At 39.5% G+C, this 21286-nt stretch overlaps 1 protein-coding gene across 1 annotated transcript in view; it reads right to left on the bottom strand.

Annotated features, from left to right (window-relative positions):
- The window catches only part of LOC145404270 (putative neural-cadherin 2), a 171483-nt gene that overhangs the window by 143988 nt on the left and 6209 nt on the right, over nucleotides 1-21286 (bottom strand).

Raw genomic sequence — 21286 nt, 5'->3', positions numbered from 1 at the left:
GATTATTCTGTAAAATTTAAAGAAATAAAATGAGAAGTGGAGCATGAATGGCAAGAGTGGATGTGGCAGGGAAGGAACTTGACGAAAAGCAAACTCAGCTGGCAGGCCTACATTCACTTTTTTTTTTTTTTTCTTTTTCCTTCCTTTTTTTTTTATCCCCATATAGATTTTGATTATTTTATGATTTTTAAAGATAAAATGCTGGGGTAATAGTACTGTCCTGCATCTGCTCCAACACATTTCTTTTCTGGGAATGGATGATAGAAACTTGAAGTCATTATTTATGTTCTACTTCTGTTTTGTACACATATACATATTGGATTTAAGGGAGATTTAAGAACGTTACAATCAGTGTGCTCCTCCTGAATATCTATCTATCTGTCTATCTATCTTTCTATCTATAATTTCAGATTGAAAAATTATGGATGTTATTCACGTACAGATTTTATGAATACATTGTTTTTAATGAAACTGGAGGAAGTTAGCAGTGTTACTCATATCCTCTTTCTACTAGCCAAAATTTCTTTCTTGAAATTGAAAGAATTTTACTTCATTATAGCACACAAGAATGACACGATCACAAATGTCACAGTTATCAACAAAGCAACTACAGCAAGTGACCATAGATTGGTGGGATGCACAGCTAGATTCAGTTTCAGAAGTGAAAGAGAGAAGATGGTTAAAAATAAAAAGATATGCCCAATAGAAGTAAATGAAAACAAAGCAGCCTTTCAGTTTAAAATAGCGAACAGATTTCAGGCTCTACGTAATACTGAATGTGATATTGAGTTGAATGAGAGATTAACAAAAGTGTTAAGAGAATCAGAGGAGGTAATAGCGAAAACCTAACACAATCAAAGCCAAGAAGTATTCAGACGAGACATTCGAGCTCATAAAAAAAAAAAAAAAAAAAAAATGGATAGCAAAAAAAAAAAAGATGCAATAGAACGAGCGGAATTAATTAAGCTTACTAACAAGAGACAAAGAGAAGAAAAAAGGAAACGAAACATGTATCAGATCAATGAAACCATATCAAAAAAGTCTGAAGCAGGTCCGAAGTAAACTGGCACTAGGAAAGCAACAAATTATACCACTGGATGATAAAAACGGTGAAGTCATTAAATGCAGAGCTGAAGAATTTTACAAAGAACTGTATGCATCAAAGACAGTTATGTCTATAGCTAACTTTTCAGTTGACACAAATGAAATACCTGAGGTAACACCAGACAACGTAAACATTTCTCTTAAGATTATGAAAAGAGGAAAAGCTTTGGGAGAAGATGGAACAGTAGCAGATTTACTGTTGGATGCAGGATTGGAAGTACATCAACATCATCTGGAATTCCTTTCCCACCCTAGGGCAGGGTGAGGAATAGCAATGTCTAGGCAGCCCAAATTTGCCCACTCCAATGGGCCACGCTTCCATTCGCTCATCAATGAGGCCTCCGGAATCCTGGCTCTATCAGGTACAACAAAAACATTCATGTCTTTCTGTAGCTTCACATAAACGTATCCGATAGAGTCTATCCGGACACTGCCACGTTAAAAAGAGGTGCCAAATCCCTGATCATGCTCTTCTCATCACAATATTCATCCAGCCAGCTCAATCTCTTATCAGTCCCAAAGCTTCACTGATTTCCAGACCTCTCTTCCTCGCACACTCATCCACCATATCCCTCCACCTTCTCCTTGGCCTACCTCGCCTCCTCCCTCCTTCATATTCGCTCAGATATACCGTTTCACCACTCTGTTGTTTTCCATTCCCTCCACATGACCATACCATCTTAGTACAATCTCTTCGATTCTGGTGTCCACAGACTTTCTCACTCCACATCTTTCACGAATCACATTATTTCGTATCCTGTCCACTCTGTGTACTCCATATACATTCCTCAGTAATCCCATCTCCACTGCTCTCATTCCTGACTTTCATTTTTGTGCCACATCATAGTCTCACATCCATATGTTAAAGTTGGCATTAACATTCCTTCACGTAAGCCTCGTGAAGCCACAACGCTCAAGCCTCTGTTTCTTATCAAGACCTGCATTGCACCAGCTACTTTTCTTCCTTGTGTAATTCTACTTTTCACTTCTTTTGCACATCCTCTCTATCACTGTACCCAGGTATTTTAACTCTCTCACCAATTCCAGTCTCTCTCCATTCACTGTAAGATTGCACTGGGAGTCACCTTCTTTCTCAGTAACCATCACTTTACTCTTTTCTACATTTACTCTTAAAGCAAGGCGCTCACAGACATCAGCAAAACTCTGCAGTAGTCTGTCAAAATTTACTCTCAAGGCAAGACGCTCACAGACACCAGCAAAACTCTGCATTAGTCTATCAAGTTCTTGTCCGGTATTTGCAAGTTGTACTGCATCATCAGCATACAACAAATTTGAGATATTCCATCCATCTCCATTCATTACCAACGCCATCCCCCTCTCCGTTACTCGCGTTTTTACTTCTCTCATCACCCCATCCATATATATATATTAAACAACCATGGGGACATCACACAGCCTTGTCGCACACCCACACCGATCGTGAACCATTCACTTAGATGCCCATTAACCCTTACACATGCTTCACTACCATCATAGAAACTCTTGACGGCATCTGGCAGCTTACCGTCTACACCGTACACGAGCAAAACCTTCCACAATCCTTCTCTGTTTACTTTGTCGTATGCTTTTTCCAGATCCATGAATGCCATAAACACCATATATCCCTTTTCACTAGCCTTCTCCACTATCTGTCTCACTGCAAACATTTGATCGACACATCCTCTATCACCCCTAAAGCCACCCTGTTCATCACTCACTAGGACTTCTGATATCTCTCCTACTTTCATATTCTTCCATATACCTTCCCTACCACACTCAGTAAACTTATCCCATGATAATTCTTGCACTCACTTCGCTCACCTTTATTTTTGAACAAGGGTACAATCACAGCCTTTTTCCACTCTGCTGGCACAGTTTCACTCATCCATGCCTTCTTACATATCTCCAACAAGCACATCATTCTTCTCTCTCCACTACACTTAGTAATCTCTGCATATACCTTATCAACCCCAGCTGCTTTCCCATTTTTCACCCGCATCACAGCGGTGGATGGGGGCGCCCATCATCCACTCACTCAATGTAGGGATGCCTTATGGTCTCTACACTGAGTGACAAGTCAAATGTTTTCCTGTCTACAGAAAAAGATTTACTACGCTGGGTGGCAACCATATAAGCGGGGTTTTGGACGGGTTAAGTGTCCCCCAGATTCCCCTATCAAAAATCACTTAATCATGGCAGTTGTTTCGGAGAACAAAAATCATATAACGATATATAATCCCAGCTATGACGTACGGTTGTGAGACCTGGAAGCTGACAAAACCGATGGAAAATAAATAAATCCGTTCTCAGAGGGCAAAGGAAAGGTCAATATTGGGAGTATCTTTAAGATACAGGAAAAGATCAACTTGGGTGAGAGAGGAGACAAAAGTCAAAGACATTATGGAAGATATAAAGAACAGAAATGGAGGTGGGCAGGCCATGTAACAAGAATAAGGGATAACTGATGGAGGAAGAGGCTGACTGACTGGACACCAAGAGGTTTTAAGCGTATTAGAAAAACAAACAGGATGTGGAGAGATGAGATAGAGAGATTTGCAGGGAAAACGTGGCAGAGATTGGCTCAGTCAAGGAATTCGTGGAGAAGGTTGGGGGAGTCTTTAGTTCAGCAGTGGACTCGTAATGGCTGATGATAATGATGATGATGATATTTGGAGCGAGGAAATATCGCACCCCTTGTTCCAATGTAAACTCCTACACATTCATTTTTAGAATGTGCCAGTTCCAAGCCTTTTCTAGACATTTCTTGTTAGTATTATTGGCATAGATTTCTGATACAGACCATTACTTTGTGAAGCTGGAAGGGAATATTGCACCACTTCTTGTACTTGTCCTCGGTTTCTACGTATTTATCATGTACCTTGGTATACTTATCGACATTTACATTTATGAGTCGAGGACATATTGTTTTACTACATTACCCCTCTTATTTTCTGAGAAATTAACTATGTTAAAATATAGCATCATTTCCACAGTCATTTTTTTCTTTAACAATTCTCTTGTGAAGTTTCTCTGCGGATTTTTGTGTTTTTAAGTGAGAATACAGGCTGTGATGATGATGATGATGACAGAACGGAATATCATGCCATTATTAACCCCATCTGCATCTCCAAAAGCTACATTTTCTGGACAGTATTACATCACTTTCATGCCCCGCAAACTCCCGACCTGGATTACGGAACTATATCAGAGAGAAGAATGAGGTGGAAAGACATATAGCACAGAGAACTGGGAAGCCGGCGTCGGCAGTTGTTAGTTTATCAGCTCTCACAAAGGAGGATCTTCCATTTACTTGGACAAGTTTATGCCTACTAACTCTTAGATGTATTGATTTATAGTAAGAAATAGCAAATAAATATGCTGTTGTCTTTTGTTACGGGAGATCCTTTTTAAATTTCCTTGGATTTATGCCTGGCCTTGCTGGGTTTTGCTATATTCTTTTTCACTTTATCTTGGCCTGAAATTGCGTTTCCTCCATCCTTAAAACTGAGTTTAATAGAAGATTAACTCTATAATAAAATGCTGGTAACAGAGGAGTTCTGTGAAAAGTCTGTAGAACCATAGTATTGTCTTTCTTTCTTTCTCTTTTCTTTCTTTTCTTTTCTTTTTTTTTTTTACTTCTGTCAGCGGAGTTGGAGGTGGTTATGTATTCATCCCTGTTTGTCTGTCTGTTTGTTTGTCCACAAGATATCTCACAAAGTTATTGATGGATTTCAATGAAATTTTGTGGGTGTGTGGATATTAGGCCAAGGAAGAGTTGATTATAATTTGATGGAGATCAGAGTTGTCTGGTATAGGCGTTGGCAGAAGTAATACGCTCTCTAAGTCCTGTCTAGTTGTTACTGCAGTATCTAAATTTGCCATAAGCGAATAATACTCATGCCGTACCAGTTATAAACAGTGCATTAGTTAATAGTACACTGACGGACTTCTGATGTATCTCCAACGAAAGAATATAAAGAAGTAAACGTAAAAGTTGTAACTGCCATTTTCTTTTTCATTCGTAACATACGTAAGTAGCATCACTGTAAGGAAGATTAAAACTTGCAACAGGAACTACAACTCATGTATAGAGTTGGCATGTTGGCTTAAAAAAAAAAAAAAGAGAGAGAGAGAGAGAGAGAGACGCCCGCGTATTAAAGAGATTTAAAAAGTAGCAAATTATATATAATGGTGTAAATTCATATAAAGGAAAATACAGATGTTTATTGAATGTGTATTACAGAATCATATTAATAAGTACTAAACAGATTTCATTCCTTTGTTATACACATTGTTATGAAGGTTTGTTATGAGATGTAAAATACGTGGGAGGTAAAGAAAGCATTGTGATATGGAATGATGAAAGCACACATATGCACTGTGTTTAAGGGTCATGTAAAATTATAATTAATACATATATATATGGAAAGTCAGGCCAAACCTCATATGCAAATGAGTCAGCGATATGTCATGAAATTCATTAAAGTGCAGAGAAATATTCATAGCAAAAATCATATATACAAATTAGGAGAGATATATTAAAGTCAGACTGTATTCATGAAAGCATAAACCTGTCCTTATTCATGCAGGCGCAGTAAAGTTGCCAGGTTGCATAGGATATTCTGCGGAAAAATGTGGTCAAATGAAGAATAATTTAGCAATGTTGTCTCACAAGGTGGAGAGATAAGGCAGGGGATGTATATGAGGGTGGGTGGTGTGTCATGGGGGGAAGGAGGGAGAGAGGGAGGGGGTCTTTGCTGAATAAGGACGGGGATGGCGAGGGTTTGGGAAAATATAGTGAAATGAGGAAAAATATTGGAATGTTGTCTTCCCAGGTGGAGAGATAAGGTGTAGGAATATATGAGGGTGGGTGGAGTGTCGTGAAGGGAAGGGTCGTTACCGAATTGGGACTGGTATTTTGGCTGGATATTTTGGAAAGTACAGTGAAAAACAGAAAAAAAAGTATATGTATTGTTGTTTCAGAAGATAGCAAGATAAGGCTTATAAGATGTGATGAAGGGCCTTTTCTGAGTAGGCATAGAGATAAGGAAAATGTTTTTATCGGGTCAACCTCTCACAGGCAGCAACGTCACGCAATACTTAGCTGTTTCGACACATAGATTTATCAATGGCACCACAGCTGTATCAACACAGGTTTATCATTGACAACACAGTTGTATCAACGCAGGTTTATTAATGGCAACACATCTGTATCGACACATTGCTCTGTCAGTGACAACACAGCTGTTCCAACACATTGGTTTTATCAGTGGCAACACAGCTGTATCAACAAAAAGGTTTATCAATGGCAACACAGCTGTATCAAAGGCGACACATAAGCAACATTCCCTTTGTTACTAGAGATTTTCTAACACTCGTCCTTAGCGCTGAATTAGCACATAACCTTTGTACCTTCTGATATGTTACTGATGCAAAGTATATTCAAATTAAAAACCAGATAGACTAAATTCATTACAATATTGTGGCGTAATACGAAAAAAAAAAAAATAGATACGGAAGAGGTGATTTAGTGTCGTGTACCAGCGTCAAGATGGTTCACAGCTCATAAACGTCGACACCCAAAACTCTACTAGAAAAACGTGAGGCGTGGAAATCCAAGCAATTAACAGTACAACAGTGCCTGGAACGCAATATCCCAAAACGTGTATACATTGCGAGAGTAATCAAGTTAAGTGTCGGGGCCGTATCAGCAACAAATCGGTGTCGGCAACCACCCTACAATCGCCCAGCAAGCTAACAGACGGCCGGCTCGGGGGCTCTGACAGCTAATATATCCGACCCGACCCCGAGCCACCGCCACAGCCCCAGTTCAACCGTAGTGAAGTCACGGCCTCTGCATCATTATTCATACCGGGGCGAGCCTAATGGGTGCGTGTAAATTGAGTTATTGACCGGTTTATCATCATTCACCCACACGAACTCAAAGGAAAAAAATGGTGGGAAAAAAGTGGTGTTAGGATGAGATAAGTAAACAGGTCACAAAAAAACGTCAGTACAGTTCAGATTTACCTACAGGATGCATGAAAACTGAGCTGCTCACCGGTTTATTATCATTCACTCCCACGAAACGGGTAAAGTGATAACAAATTGGTGAAATAAAAGTGCAGAAAAAGTATAATTACCTCCGCCAACGAAGTTGGAGGAGGTTATGTATTCACCTATATCTGTTGCTTGCCGGAATCGAAAGATTCGGCAAGCATGTTGGTCAGTTCAGTCTGTCTGCCTGTCTGGTCTCTACAAGTCACAATTTTGTAACAGTCGTTCTGAAAAAAAAAAAAAATCGGAAGTTAGATATCCATAAACCCTGGAAACCTATAGTTTTTCATCAAAAACCGTCAAAGGCCCTGGGCTGGGTGCGGGTTGAAACCCATCAATGGCCATGGCTCAGGAAATAGTCGGGACCCAGTGGCCGGTCCATGCACCATTTTTTTCAGATTTCAAACATCGATTTTTTTTTTCTTACCAAACTGAAGAGAAAAGTCTGGCGAAACCAGCAATGCCATTTCTGGCTCCCTAAACCCATCCAGTGCTTCGCAATGAAACGCGAAAAATTCGGCCAAATGACTGCCCACACACCTGTGAAAACTAAGCAGACAAGAGGGGAAGGGGGCGGAAGAGGGGGGTTCATCCAGCAAGCGCTCTGTCTTTGGCAGTTCATCTGTTTGTATGTCTGTCCACATAATTTCTCTAAAAGTTTTCAATGAAATTTTGTGGAAGGGTGGGCCATGGTCAAGGAAGTATTTATTTAATTTTGGGGCGGATCCGGATCCTGATCCAGATCCTACCGCACAATATCTCCAAAAGTTCTCGATGAATTTCAATGAAATTTTGTGGAAGGGTGGGCCATGAGCCAAGAAGGAATTGGTTAAATTTGGGGGCGGATCCGGATCCTATTTATCCCACACAATATCCTCAAAGCTTTTCAATGATTTTCAGTAAAACTTTGTGGAAGAGTGGGCCATGGATCAAGGAACAATTGATTAAATTTCAGGGCGGATCCAGATCCGATGTATTCCACTCAAAATCTCCACGGATCCGGATCCGGATCCTTTTTAATGGCAATGGCATTGGCGGACGTATGCGCCGTCTGAGCGCTTTCTAGTATATGTATGTTATGATTAACCGGGAGTAACAAAGTTTGAGGAAAACAACGTCTATAAGCCTGATTTGCCTTATGGATGTGTGATAACTGAGTTATTGATGGGTTGATTATTCATCCTCAGGAGGCAACTTAAAAATTGGTAAAATAAGTAAACAAAAAATTAATGACGAGATGAGTAGACAGCAATAAATTCAGGGGAAAGCAACGTCTTTGTAATCAAGACTTGCTTAATAACCTTTTACTTTTATCTTCAAGGTTAGGGTTTGTATTTGGGAGGAGTTTCGTTCTTGGTAGCCCTGAATATTGTAGAGTGTGAGTGGACGCCTGAGGATATATTGACAGATACATTGATTAATGAGATAAATGAACAGATAGGCAGGTATACCCACTGGAAGATTGATGGAAGGATGGATGGATGAGTGAATGGACGAATGAATAGATGGATGGAAGGATGGATAGAAGGAGAGAAGAAATAAACAGACAAGACAGATTCAAATACATCCCTTGCTTATATACAGTCTATGTTTATTCGTGAATATTTGAAAAAAAATACAAGCTAAAATCAATCTGTATATAATGTCCAAATCCCGAGTTAATTCCTTGTTACGGCCAGAATCAGTGTTGGTAAATTTGTGGTTCTCCCCCGAGAGAGTCAGTGATTTCGGCGCAAATTGATGGAGGGCTTAGCTTCTCCCGCAAACTTTCACTCAGTTGTCCAAATAATTTCGACAAAACAGAATTCCAGCCACGCACAGCCAACTGGATTATCCCTGTCGGAGTATTGACAAACAGTATTTACACTCAGTTGTTCAAATAAATGTTCAATTTTCTGCTTGGCGTCGAACGGGGATTCAGCGGCCAACCCAATTCCCAGTGCGTAAGGCTTTGAGTCAGAGTAATTGAGACTGGTATTGTAAATGGTTAGGGAGTTTTCATGCACCTTTTCCGTAGCCATTCAATCTGCATATTACATCACAGTGTTATATATGTCACGGATATAAAATAGGTCGATGTTACAAGATATATTGCAGATGGCATACAAGAGGACGCTCAGGTATGAAAGACAAAATGGAGCGATTATAAAGAAGTACTACAGAGCTAGCGATGCCATTTAGATTATGGACCTAAGCTGTTACAGAGTCATGTTATTACACTCGTCCGCTGTGTTCGGTCCGATTTGTCTGTCTGTCCTTTTGCCTATGATCTTTTTCGCCCAAAGTTTAGTGTTCCTCTGATGGTCTTAAATCATTTTTCTTGATTCGGCGCTTTTCTATTATTTTTTTTAAAATTGAAATCGCTAGCATGATTATGAAAAAAAAAAAAAAAAAACGAAATCTAGAGGGTACTGTCATTGCACCTTCGTTGGCATTATAATTTAAGATCATCAGAGAAACAGGTGATTAATACTGGCCTAAAAATTCATAGATCACAGGCCAAGGGCAAGCTCAGCTAAAACTGCTTTGGTCCGATTTTAGCCAGTTCTGGTGGAAAGGTTGAGACAGGAAAGGGTGAAGTGATTCAGTTTTATGAACAATCGATCAAGGATAAAGGTCACTGGGCAAGGTCAAAGTTTCGGCCTTTAACTGAAATAGGACTCATTAGATTTGGATCCAAGTTGGCAGAAGAGCTGAAGATAAAGCGATGATGAAATTAATCCATTTTCAGAACAATAGGTCAACAATCAACGTCATGCAGTCAGGTCAACTCAAACACTCTTGATCTGACCTGAACCACACTCGGTGTTTGGGTTTAGGCAGGTATGGATGAAATTATTCGAGGAACAGGGCAGGGTCAAAGACTCGGTCTAAATTCCTTTCCACAAGGTCAGTGAGCAGCTGTCGTGGCCGGGCGACATAAAAATGCTGGTCATACAGAATTTTAAGGACAGAATAAGAATGATTGGACAAACCCGAGATCGACACCCCGCCTGACTAATTCGCACCTTATTCCCAACCTCTTCTCTACAATGACGTCTTTCATAACTATATCGAAAAACATCAGGATTTATAAGGTGAAGTCTTTCTTGCTGCAGTTGTCTTTCAAGCTGTTGTCGTTGTTATTCATGGAGATAGCTTTAATTTTAACTTTTCCCAACTTTATTCCCAGCTTAAAACATACATCTCTATGGCACTGTACTACCCCTACCACCAGTTCTCTCTCTCTCTCTCTCTCTCTCTCTTCCATCATACTTCTTGGTAAAATTTGACTTTACTCATCGACCAATTTTCGCAGGATATACTCACCCCTTCGTGCCCTGTCACCCAACACCCCTATCCTACCCCTTCAACTGTCCACCCCACCCACGCCAGAAGGACCTAAATTAACATTGCAATGGTAATAAAGTTTTTCGGCAAAAGGTAATAAAACTTTTTGGCACACACGTCGTTGTAGACATGTCTTAAATTGATCTATATTTTCTGTATTTATGATATTCTTCTACTTCTCCTCCTCCTCCTCCTCCTCCGCTTCTTCTCCTTGTTCTTCTGTCTTTCACCCTTTTCGAACCAGCAGTGAAACTGGCTACGAAAAATGGCTTCTACAAGGACGTTCATTATTCCTGATACCGCCAGACGATTCCATTCAGCTTTATTTATAATGCTTACATAACCAAAGCTCAAGTGATCTGTACTGATCATTATCACCTTCATCATCATTAGCATCATCCCGACTTCTTTTCCCATTTGAGGATGAAGTAGGGCCCAAAAACCAAGGGAAAAAATCCTGATGGAGAAATACTCGTATATACTGTAATCTACACAATATCCTGATTTTATGATACAGCTACCTTTCTCCCCTGACACTGGTTTTGGAGTCGTAAAAACATATATCTGTGTCACTAGTTTTCCTCTTATTCCAACACAGCTGAACAAAGTACCAAACTATTTAGGCATTTCCAGCGACGTACCGCTCTGAGAATAATGGGCAGCCCTTTTCCAACGCCCACTTTCCCCCCATTAGTTTGCTTAGCGACTCCAATTTTGTGTTTGCGGGGGCTTGGTGAATTTAAGGTCCTCTCTTTTATAATGCGTTTCTCCTCTCACATCATGAGATTAATGAATGCATTATGAGGGCTTCATTAACTTGATTAAGAGATTGTACCTTATCTAAATAAGTAATACAATATTTGTGAAGTTATCTCTGCTCTCTCGTAATGCACACACACACACGCACACACACACACACACACACACACACACACACACACACACACACAGGAAAGAGAGAGAGAGAGAGAGAGAGAGAGAGAGAGAGACGGTAAATAAGCTTTCCAGTATTTATTTTGTTCTTTATTTCAGGGTATTTTGCGCACACCATCAGTTTTCTATAAGTATCAAGTTGGGGTAAGTATCATAAATAAAGTGCTGAATAAAATTTGATCTACAAAGTGTTATAAAAAAGAAACAAAGATAATCATGAAAAATCACAATATCTTGAACTTATAATCACATTGTTCCTTGCCTGATTTATAGTGCTTTTTCTTTTTCTTTTAAAGAAGCCAAGAAAAGCCAAGGCAAGTAATTAAGAGACAGTGTTCAATACAAAAGCATTTACAACTCTCCACGAAGCAGAAAATGAGTTTCCTGTAGGAGGAGAGATAAGAGGTAAATGTAATCGGCTAAAGGGATAGGCTGTGAGTGTGGAGACTGAAAGTGTGACTGTTTACATTGTGTGTGTGTGTGTGTGTGTGTGTGTGTGTGTGTGTGTGTGTGTGTGTGTGTGTGTGTGTGTGTGTGTGTGTGTGTGTGTGTGTGTGTGTGTGTGTGTGTGTGTGTGTAGACTATGTATTACTCTTTACACTGAGTTGCGTGGCAGTGTTGTGTGTGTGTGTGGGGGGGGGGGAGAATGTATACATTACGTGCAAGTGTTGACTGAGTAATTGTGGAGACAGTATGTGTGACTGTTTACTTTGTGTTGCGTGATAGTAATGGGTGTGTTGACTGTGGAGACAGCATGTATGATGTCTGCATTGTGCTGTGCGGTAGTATTGGCTGTGTTGACTGTAGCGATTGAATGTGTTATTGTTTATGTTTTGATGTATTGCGTGGTGGAGGTTTTTGGTGTATGTTCAGGTGGATGGCAATAAATGAGGGGTCTTGTTTGATTCTTAGTTTGCTTAATTCTAGTTTGGTTAGATAATGTTAGTACCGTGTGTGGTACGGTTATCTGGCTGTTCACGGGCTCTTTTTATTATTGTAAGGCTTCGTCATGTAAATGGTGATACTTCTTGTTCTCGTCAGTATTATTTTTCTTTGCACTTTTTTTCTTCGATCTTCATGATATTACGCCTGAAGGTACCCGAGGGTAACCCAAATCCTTCTGTCAAATACAAATGACCTTGGCCTATATTTCAAGGTGATAGTATCATTTTCATTCTAAAAATTGAATATTGGAAATTGAAATATGTCAAAACTAATAGAAACAACTATTTGGTTAATAATCCTATGATAAAAATATTTGTTGAATAAATTTGGCTTACTATTTTGCCATTTAGCCTAGTGGAAGGTACCAAATTCATATTTGCTCAGTTTCTGCTTTGCAACACATTTTAGAGAAAACCACAAAAAGTTTAATGCCGTAACTTTCCAGATATATACCTCTTATGATCTGAAAGGTATATGGTTACAGAAAAGCATACGGTTAGCCAGTTATTAAGACAAATGTAAAATTTACACCTCCGTTCTTCGACATCTTTTTCCTCGGAGCTTGTTGATGTTACTTAACAGGTATCCTTCGGGTCTTCAGACCTTGTTTATATTAAATTTACCTTACGAGGGCCCTTCACACACACCACAAAGCCAGCCAGGAGACAGGACGTGTGTGCTGGGCAATCCCCAGGTACTGTTCTCCCCCCTTACTGTTTTCTAACCAGCCCATACCCCACTGACCGGGCTAATGTATGGCCCGGCCTGCACTATAGGTGCAGGGAATCTTTGAACGAACGACCGAGGGCCCTTAGTTGGCCTAGTCCTCCCAAGGGAGCGAAATCTAAACAACAGCACAATGATCAGTTGTGGCTAAACTTCTTCATTGTGGCAACACAAAGAGGATAGGCAACTAGTATCAACTAATCATTATTATTATTATTACCTCCGTCAAGTTATGGTGTTTGAGAGGAATGAAGTCACAGAGTGTGCAGTGAGGTTGGATGGTGAGGATATGGAGAATGTGAGTGCATTCAAGTACTTGGGTAGTGTGATGAGTAAGGATGGAACTTTGGGGGATGAAGTACGTGAAAGGGTACAGCAGGGAAGAAAGGTTGTTGGTACACTGAAAGCAGTGATGAGAAATAGGGAGGTGAGTATGGAAGTTAAGAAGTCACTGCATGATGGTATTGTGATCCCTACCCTGACGTATGGAAGCGAGGCGTGGACCTTGCAAGAGGGGAACAAGTCAAGAGTGAGAGCAGTGGAAATGAGTTACTTGAGAGGAGCATGTGGAGTGACGTGGAGGGACAGGTTGACGAATGAAGAAGTGAAGGAACGTTGTGGGGTAGATGTGGATGTGGTTGAAAAGATTAGGAGAAATACACTGAGGTGGTTTGGACATGTGGAGAGAATGGAGAATGAAAGACTGCATAAGAGGGTGTATGTAGGTGAGATGGAGGGAGGGAGAGGGAGGGGTAGACCGAGGATGAGGTGGAGGGATGGAGTTGAGAGGTATATGAGGGAGGGGGGGGTGAGTTGGGGGGAGGGGAGTCAAATGGTGGGTGACAGAGTGACTTGGAGGCGTTTTGTCTGCGGCCACCCTTTGCGGGATTAGGGCGTCGGGCTATAGATAGATAGATAGATAGATAGACCTCCGTCAAAGAGGTTGGAGGAGGTTAGATGTTCACCAGTGTTTGTCCACACGATATCTCTAAAAGTTCTCAATGAATTTCGATGAAATTGTGTGGTATGGTGGGCCATGGGCCACGAAAGAATTGATTAAATTTGGGGTGGATCCGGATCCGGATCCGGATCTGGATTCTACCGCACAATATCTCCAAAAGTTCGTAATTAATTTCAATAAAATATTGTAGAACGATGGGCTGTGGGCCTTGAAGTAAAACAGAATAAATTTTGGAGTGAATCTGGATTCGGATCCTGATCCTATGTACCCCGCACAATATCTCCGAAAATTCTCAGAGAATTTCAATAAACTTTTGTGGAAGAGTGGGCCATGGGACAAAGAAAAATTGATAATATTTTGGGACGGATCCGGATCCTTTGTGTTCCACACAATATCTCTACGGATCTCCATCCGGATCCAGATGCTTTTTAATGGTGGAGATATGCGCCAACAGGGTGCTTTATTATTATTATTTGCTTAAAAGGCCGCCCTCGGCGGCCTCTGCTCGATATCAGATCAGAAATGAGTCACAACAGTAGAAGCGGTGGCCCGTGTTGGACTGGAAACTATTTTATTCTTCAAGTCCGAGCATTTAAATGGCACCTCGTTCTAGCAAAAATTGCGCTAAGTTGCGCAGTTGTTATTATTATTATTATTATTATTATTATTATTATTATTATCATCAATCATTATTATTATTATTATTATCAATCATTATTATTATTATTATCAATCATTATAATTATTATTATTATCATTATTATTATTATTATTAATTATTATTATTAATTATTATTATTAATTATTATTATTATTATATTCCTCCTCCTCCTCCTCCTCCACGTCATCATCATCATCATCATCATCATCATCATCATCATCATCATCATTATTATTTTTTTTTTCATTATTATTATTATTGTTGTTGTTGTTGTAGTCTTGCCGCTTCCAGAAGATTTTTTGAGTAGGAGAGACGTTTCGAAACGGAGGGGTTAGAAATTGTCTCCTTAATCTCCTTCGCTACAAGACATCTCTCCCAAGCTGAAAAATACCGTCTGAATGTAAGTGAAATAAACTAAAACTAAAAAGCAGCACTGAATTGAAGGAATTAAATTTACAAAGTTTTGATTGCATCCGACAAGTCCGGCATAAAATCCATCGATCTTTTTTGAATTGCAGTGAAAAATTCCTCGTGTCAGTTTGGAAGGAAGGACAAAGAATAGGGATTGGTTATATAAAACGCCTGACTGACAGACGCACCGTCCTGTCCTGTCAGAGAGAGAGAGAGAGAGAGAGAGAGAGAGAGAGAGAGAGAGAGAACAATAAAGTATAACAAAGGAAGCACAGTAAGCAACCTGCAATACACTGTTATACACCGTTAACCCATTTACCAAAGTGTTGCGAATCGCCGAGCCAAAATTGAAGCCGTTTATCACTTCGACCCTGTAACGTCACTCTCATTTTATCCCAGGTACTTTCAGAGGTTTTGTTCATCTTCGGAGAGATATTTCACATGAAGGAAGTAAGCTACAGCCTTCATTAACCTCGTCAAGAAGAGAGGGTTTTAATTGGCCGGCTATGTCGTGCGAGAAAATATGAATAAGTTAAAGTACCCGGGGTAAAGCCATTTACCAATATGAACAATAGTTCACATTTTTTGTCTGTTTGCTTAGCTGTTGCTTTGTCCGCTACGCACTGCCAGTTTTCAGGCTAAAATATTGAATGTATGGTGATCCTTCTCTCTCTCTCTCTCTCTTTTTTTTTTTTTTTTTTTCCCCTGCCGGCTTTTTTCGAGCGTTTGGTGGTGGTGGTGGGGGAGAGCCTTCTTGCTTTGTTATCACTACTTTCAGCTCAGAGAACTAGATATCACAGTCATCGTCTTTTCTGTAACGAACAGCCTCGAAAAGTACCATTAAATATGATGCACTCTGTTTTCCTTTCCACTCCATTATACCATATGGATTATTATTATTATTATTTTTTTTTTGAGGGTGTGGAATCCTTTTTCCCGACTATTGCAAAAAAATAAATATATAATAATAATAATAATAATAATAATAAAACCACAGAAAGAAAAACACAGGCAAATTTCTTATGGCCATAGACAAAAACAAAAGTAATTAACCTATACCACAGAAACTACACTTGTGGGTTTAGGAGACGGGGCACAACACTCCATCCCCAACCCCGGCCCGGCAAGAAAATATCCAGTTTTCAAGATAACGTAACATAATTTTATGCAGATTTGCTTGCCGGCTCAGTTATATTGTTGGCATCATATAACTGCATTTTGAGTTTCTGGGCACATCTTACAACCTCACCCTTCAAAGGCAATATCTATAGTTCTCAAGGCAATAGAAAAAATGCGTATTTGTATATGACGTGGTTGTTGGGAAAGCTCAATCCAAACTCATACCGCCAATGAAAATATCCTAACTTGACTAACCTATGGAACGCTGGGTATGTTAAGAATATACTCTTCTTCATCCAGCTTTAATTCCTGTGTGTGTGTGTGAGTGTGTAGTAGTAGTAGTAGTAGTAGTAGTAGTAGTAGTAGTAGTAGTAGTAGTAGTAGTAGTAGTAGTAGTAGCAACAGTAGCAGCAGCAGCAGTAGTAGTAACAGATTGTCAGAATTCGATCAGATGAACTATATAGTAGTATTAACGGATTGCCAGAGTGTTCGATCACTATCTTTCAATATACCAAGGCTGCTTCCCCCAAGGAAAGGGAGGTAGCCAAGACAGGACGACACACTCCCCATTTACTCATCCATTCAAACACATTCATTCGCATCTTAGCCCCAATGGGGAGAAGGGACAGATCCTCACCGCACCACACCGCACGAGGGTCAACTGCGCAGTGTAATCAGTGACATCCGCAGCAGGGCCTGACAGCAGAGCTGGTTTACCCCTGCCACATCATAATAGACCCATCCCTTTACCCGTTACTAAATATATTTGTTTGAGTCGCTTTGCAGTTTTTCTGGAGATGGATTAATAATAGATACGACTTGAACACTTTAACCCTGTTATACAATGATGCCGTTTTATATTATTTTCTTGCTGGCACTACATGATTATACATGGATTAGAACAAAAAATATAAGAAAAGAAGAACAGTAAGTCGGATGAGTAATCAACTTAGGAGAGGCCTCTCATAGTGAACCAGTAATAAAGGAATGCAATATATATATATATATATATATATATATATATATATATATATATATATATATATATATATACACACACACACACACTAACGGGTGACTTTCTTATTTTGTATAATATTTTGGGTCTTATTTTTCTTTTATGTGATAAATTCTATATTACAGTTATCTTTAATGTAGTCGTCCTTTAACATAACTTCTGTTCATATAATTTAACGTGTACAGTAATACGATTCCCCCTTCCCGTAACAATGTTATTACCTCCTCCAACGAAGCTGGAGGAGGTCTGTCTGTTTTTCCAGACATCTCCAAAAGTTCTCAATGAATTTCAATGAAATTTGGTGGATGGGTGGGCCATGGACCAAGAAAAAATTGCTTAAATTTTTGGGTGGATCCTAATCCGGATCCGAATCCCATGTATAATATTTCCAAAAGATCTCAATGAATTTCAATAAAATTTTGTGGAAGAGTGGGCTATGGGTCAAGGAACAATTGATTATATTTTGGGGTTGATCCTGATCATATATATTCTACACAATATCTCCACGGATCCGGATTCTTTTTAACAGAAATGGTTTTCTAGCTATCATTATTATTTTTATTGGTAGTACCAACAATAGTAATAGTAGTAATAGGCTAGTAGTAGAAGTAGTAGTAGTAGTAGTGGTAGTAGTACCGGTAGCAGTAGTAGTAGTGGTAGTAGTACCGGTAGCAGTAGTAGTAGTGGTAGTAGTACCGGTAGCAGTTGTAATATCTGCCATACAGTAATAGTTTTCCATTTTCTCCTTTCTGGTATTCAACAAAAAGTATAATTCAGTTGTTCCTACCTTTAATTACTTTGCTTCTCTGGATTTTATTTTTCTTTCACGAAGTATAACCTTAGAAGACAATTTCCGATTCTCTCTCGATTCCTTCCAAACCGCTCCTCGAAATAGCCCTCATCAAAAAGCAATACCCGTGCTCCTGATAACGACCGCTGGGTGAAAGGGGGGCGGTATCCCCTGACTGACACACGGGGGAGCGGCGCCATGCAACACGAGTATCATGTCACCGGGGCGGGGGCTCGTCAACACTCGGGCTTTATATGTTTTTCCATACACTCACTAACCTCGCCCCGCACTGACACCAGGTACAGATTTATAGGGAACAGATTTTTTTTCCCCCTTACTTTTTCTACGTTATGGATGATACTGAAAAAGAAGAAAATAATGTAAATGTGCAGGTTTCTTGTTCTGTTAATTGAACTTGGTATCTAAACTTGTATAATTTGTCCCGACTAAAGAATATATATCTATAGATACATACATATACGCAATATATATATATATATATATATATATATATATATATATATATATATATATATATATATATATATATATATATATATATATATATATATATACCAAGAATATAAAAAAGTAAATGAACGCCAAGCATTGCTCACTGTACGAAGAGAAAGAAAAAAAATTCTATACTGCGTACGATACGATTTTAAATTAATAATTTCCACTCCCCGTATTCTTCCTTTCTTATTTCCTCAGTCATATTTTGTTTTCCATTACTTCTTCCTTTTCGCTCATTACTTTCTCTCCTGTTCCTTCCGTCTCCTTCCTTTTCTGCATGCTAGATCACACACACACACACACACACACACACACACACACACACACACACACACACACACACACACACACACTCTTTCTTAAATGTAGCTACACTGGTTTGTCAAGAGCAGAAAAAAACGTAAAAAAATGAACAAGCACACTGAGATTACTTTGACATATAGATTGAAAAAAAAAAAACCCGCTACGCTGTTGCAACCCACCATCTAACCCGGCACATACCCCCACCTCCCTGCACACCTAACAAGGGCATAACGGCCATCACCCACCCATCCCCAGTTTTTTCTTTTAAAGGTGGGCGTTAAGGACAACCTCTTGAGGTCATAAACTGGGTCAGTCAGATTTCACGCAGAGGTCGCATCAACATCTCTGGAATAAATATATATATATTTTTTACTTTTCATTAAAAACAAAAAAACAAAAAAAAACTACTTCAGACACCGTATTCTACCTATCGAAAGGCACCAGTTGACTATAAGACACATAACTATGTGAAGAATCATGACTGTATAGTAAATACTTTGAGTTCAGGCCCGGAAACGAAATATCAACAACCGGCCAGTCATCCTGCCGCCAAACTTCACGGACGGACACCTCTTGATCCCAGTGATAACACCCTCCTCTGACTTTGTCAGACGGAGGGTAAAAACTAAAGGAAAGCCATTTTTTTAAGGGCGTGATTATGGCGAGGTGGAGGAGACTGCTGCTATGAGAGGCCTTTCCAGAAATGAATAAGATTGCTTCGTGTTAACAAAAAATTACATAAGCTAATGAACTGGTAATCGTACTGAAGGTATTAATCTCTCAGTCGTTCCGTACGGTACATCCACAGATTAAACACGTAACTGGACGTGCGTTTGCAGACACCAAAAATGAGGTGGAGGGATGGGGTGTCGAAGTGTATGAATGAGAATTGCTGTGAGTGGGAGGGAAGGCAGTCTGAGTAGGACAGGGTGACTTGTAGGCAATTTGTTACCATATTCTCCGGGAAAAAGTGTCTGGCTATAGATAGACAGACAGACAGAGATAGGTAGGTATATAGATAGACAAAGGCAGACAAACAGACAGATAACTACTGCGAGATAAATTAACAAAGACTGATAAACAGTTTGCAGAAATGATGAGCCACTGTGAATGCCCGCAGTCGATATCAGATTCTGTTCATTTCAGTACGACATTTTTTTTTGCCGTCTTTGGACTATTTAATATTATTTAGAACAGCCCAAGCAGTGGAGGTGTCAGACAGACATATTTAACTCTCTTGCTTCCCCTAGACGATTTTAATCCACTTAGAAAAGAATTATTGTACTGAAGATGTTAATGGTGTCTATCTGCCCATGCCGCCAGTTCTTTCTATAAAAAAAAGAAGAAAAGAAACGAGAGGAAAGTTATCGCAGGTCACACACACACACACACACACACACACACACACACACACACACATATATATATATATATATATATATATATATATATATATATATGGAGCCTCTGTGGTACAGTAGTAAAGTGTGCGTTTTCTTAAAGTAAAGAACGAGGTTTCGCGCCTCGCCAGCGTAATAAACTTTGGGAGTGTTGTTCTGGCCACGTACTGCTTGGCGGACATAAGGGGTGCCGTGGTTGAACCAGTGTCGCATACTATAAAGTGTGCTTGCACCCAGTCGGCTTGCGCGGGCCGATTACACTTCGTTCACAGACTACACACACATCTAAAGCCACTACAACACTACAATTATTTGCAAACACTTCTCACCCTACGTACAATCTCTACCAGACAGCTTAAGCCACTTGGTAGAGATACACTGGTTGTATCGTTCCCACTTTGGTAGGGATAGGCAGGTCCTGCACTGGACACTCAAACGGCTGATGAGATGATATATATATATATATATATATATATATATATATATATATATATATATATATATATATATATATATATATATATATATATATATATATAAGCATGCAGTCTTCTCGTGTAGGTCGTCCTGGAAAAAGAAAGTCTTAGTTACGAGAAGGAATCGCAAGTTATTTAACCCTTCCACTGCGATGCCGTCGTTCTGTGCTGTGGAAAAATAATCTGGGGAATGTCTGTAACAGGTAAGAATATAAACATAAACCCGTTTGTGTTGTAAAGAGATTGATGAAGATTATTTCTAACACACTGAAAACTGCCCTTCCTAAGTTTAAAAGGAAAAATAAATAAAAGTGTGGGAGTGGAGTGAATGAAATGCTGAAGTCTTGAAAATATAGCCGTGAAAAGGAATATATTTACTGTGGCAGAATGAGAGAGAGAGAGAGAGTTTTAATGATGTGCTGATGGTTGCAGTTTTGACACCTATCCCAGAGCGCTTCGTTCAGTACGGGGTGAGAGTTGTCATTAGTGATAGATTTTTTGTGTGTAATTGCGAGAGTGATGGCTTTTTTTTTTTT

Source organism: Coenobita brevimanus, chromosome 63 (genome assembly GCF_032717465.1).
Source record: "Coenobita brevimanus isolate Jiangsu-jjx chromosome 63, ASM3271746v2, whole genome shotgun sequence".
Lineage (NCBI taxonomy): Eukaryota > Metazoa > Arthropoda > Malacostraca > Decapoda > Coenobitidae > Coenobita > Coenobita brevimanus.
This window is presented reverse-complemented; position numbering and strand designations above follow the sequence as displayed.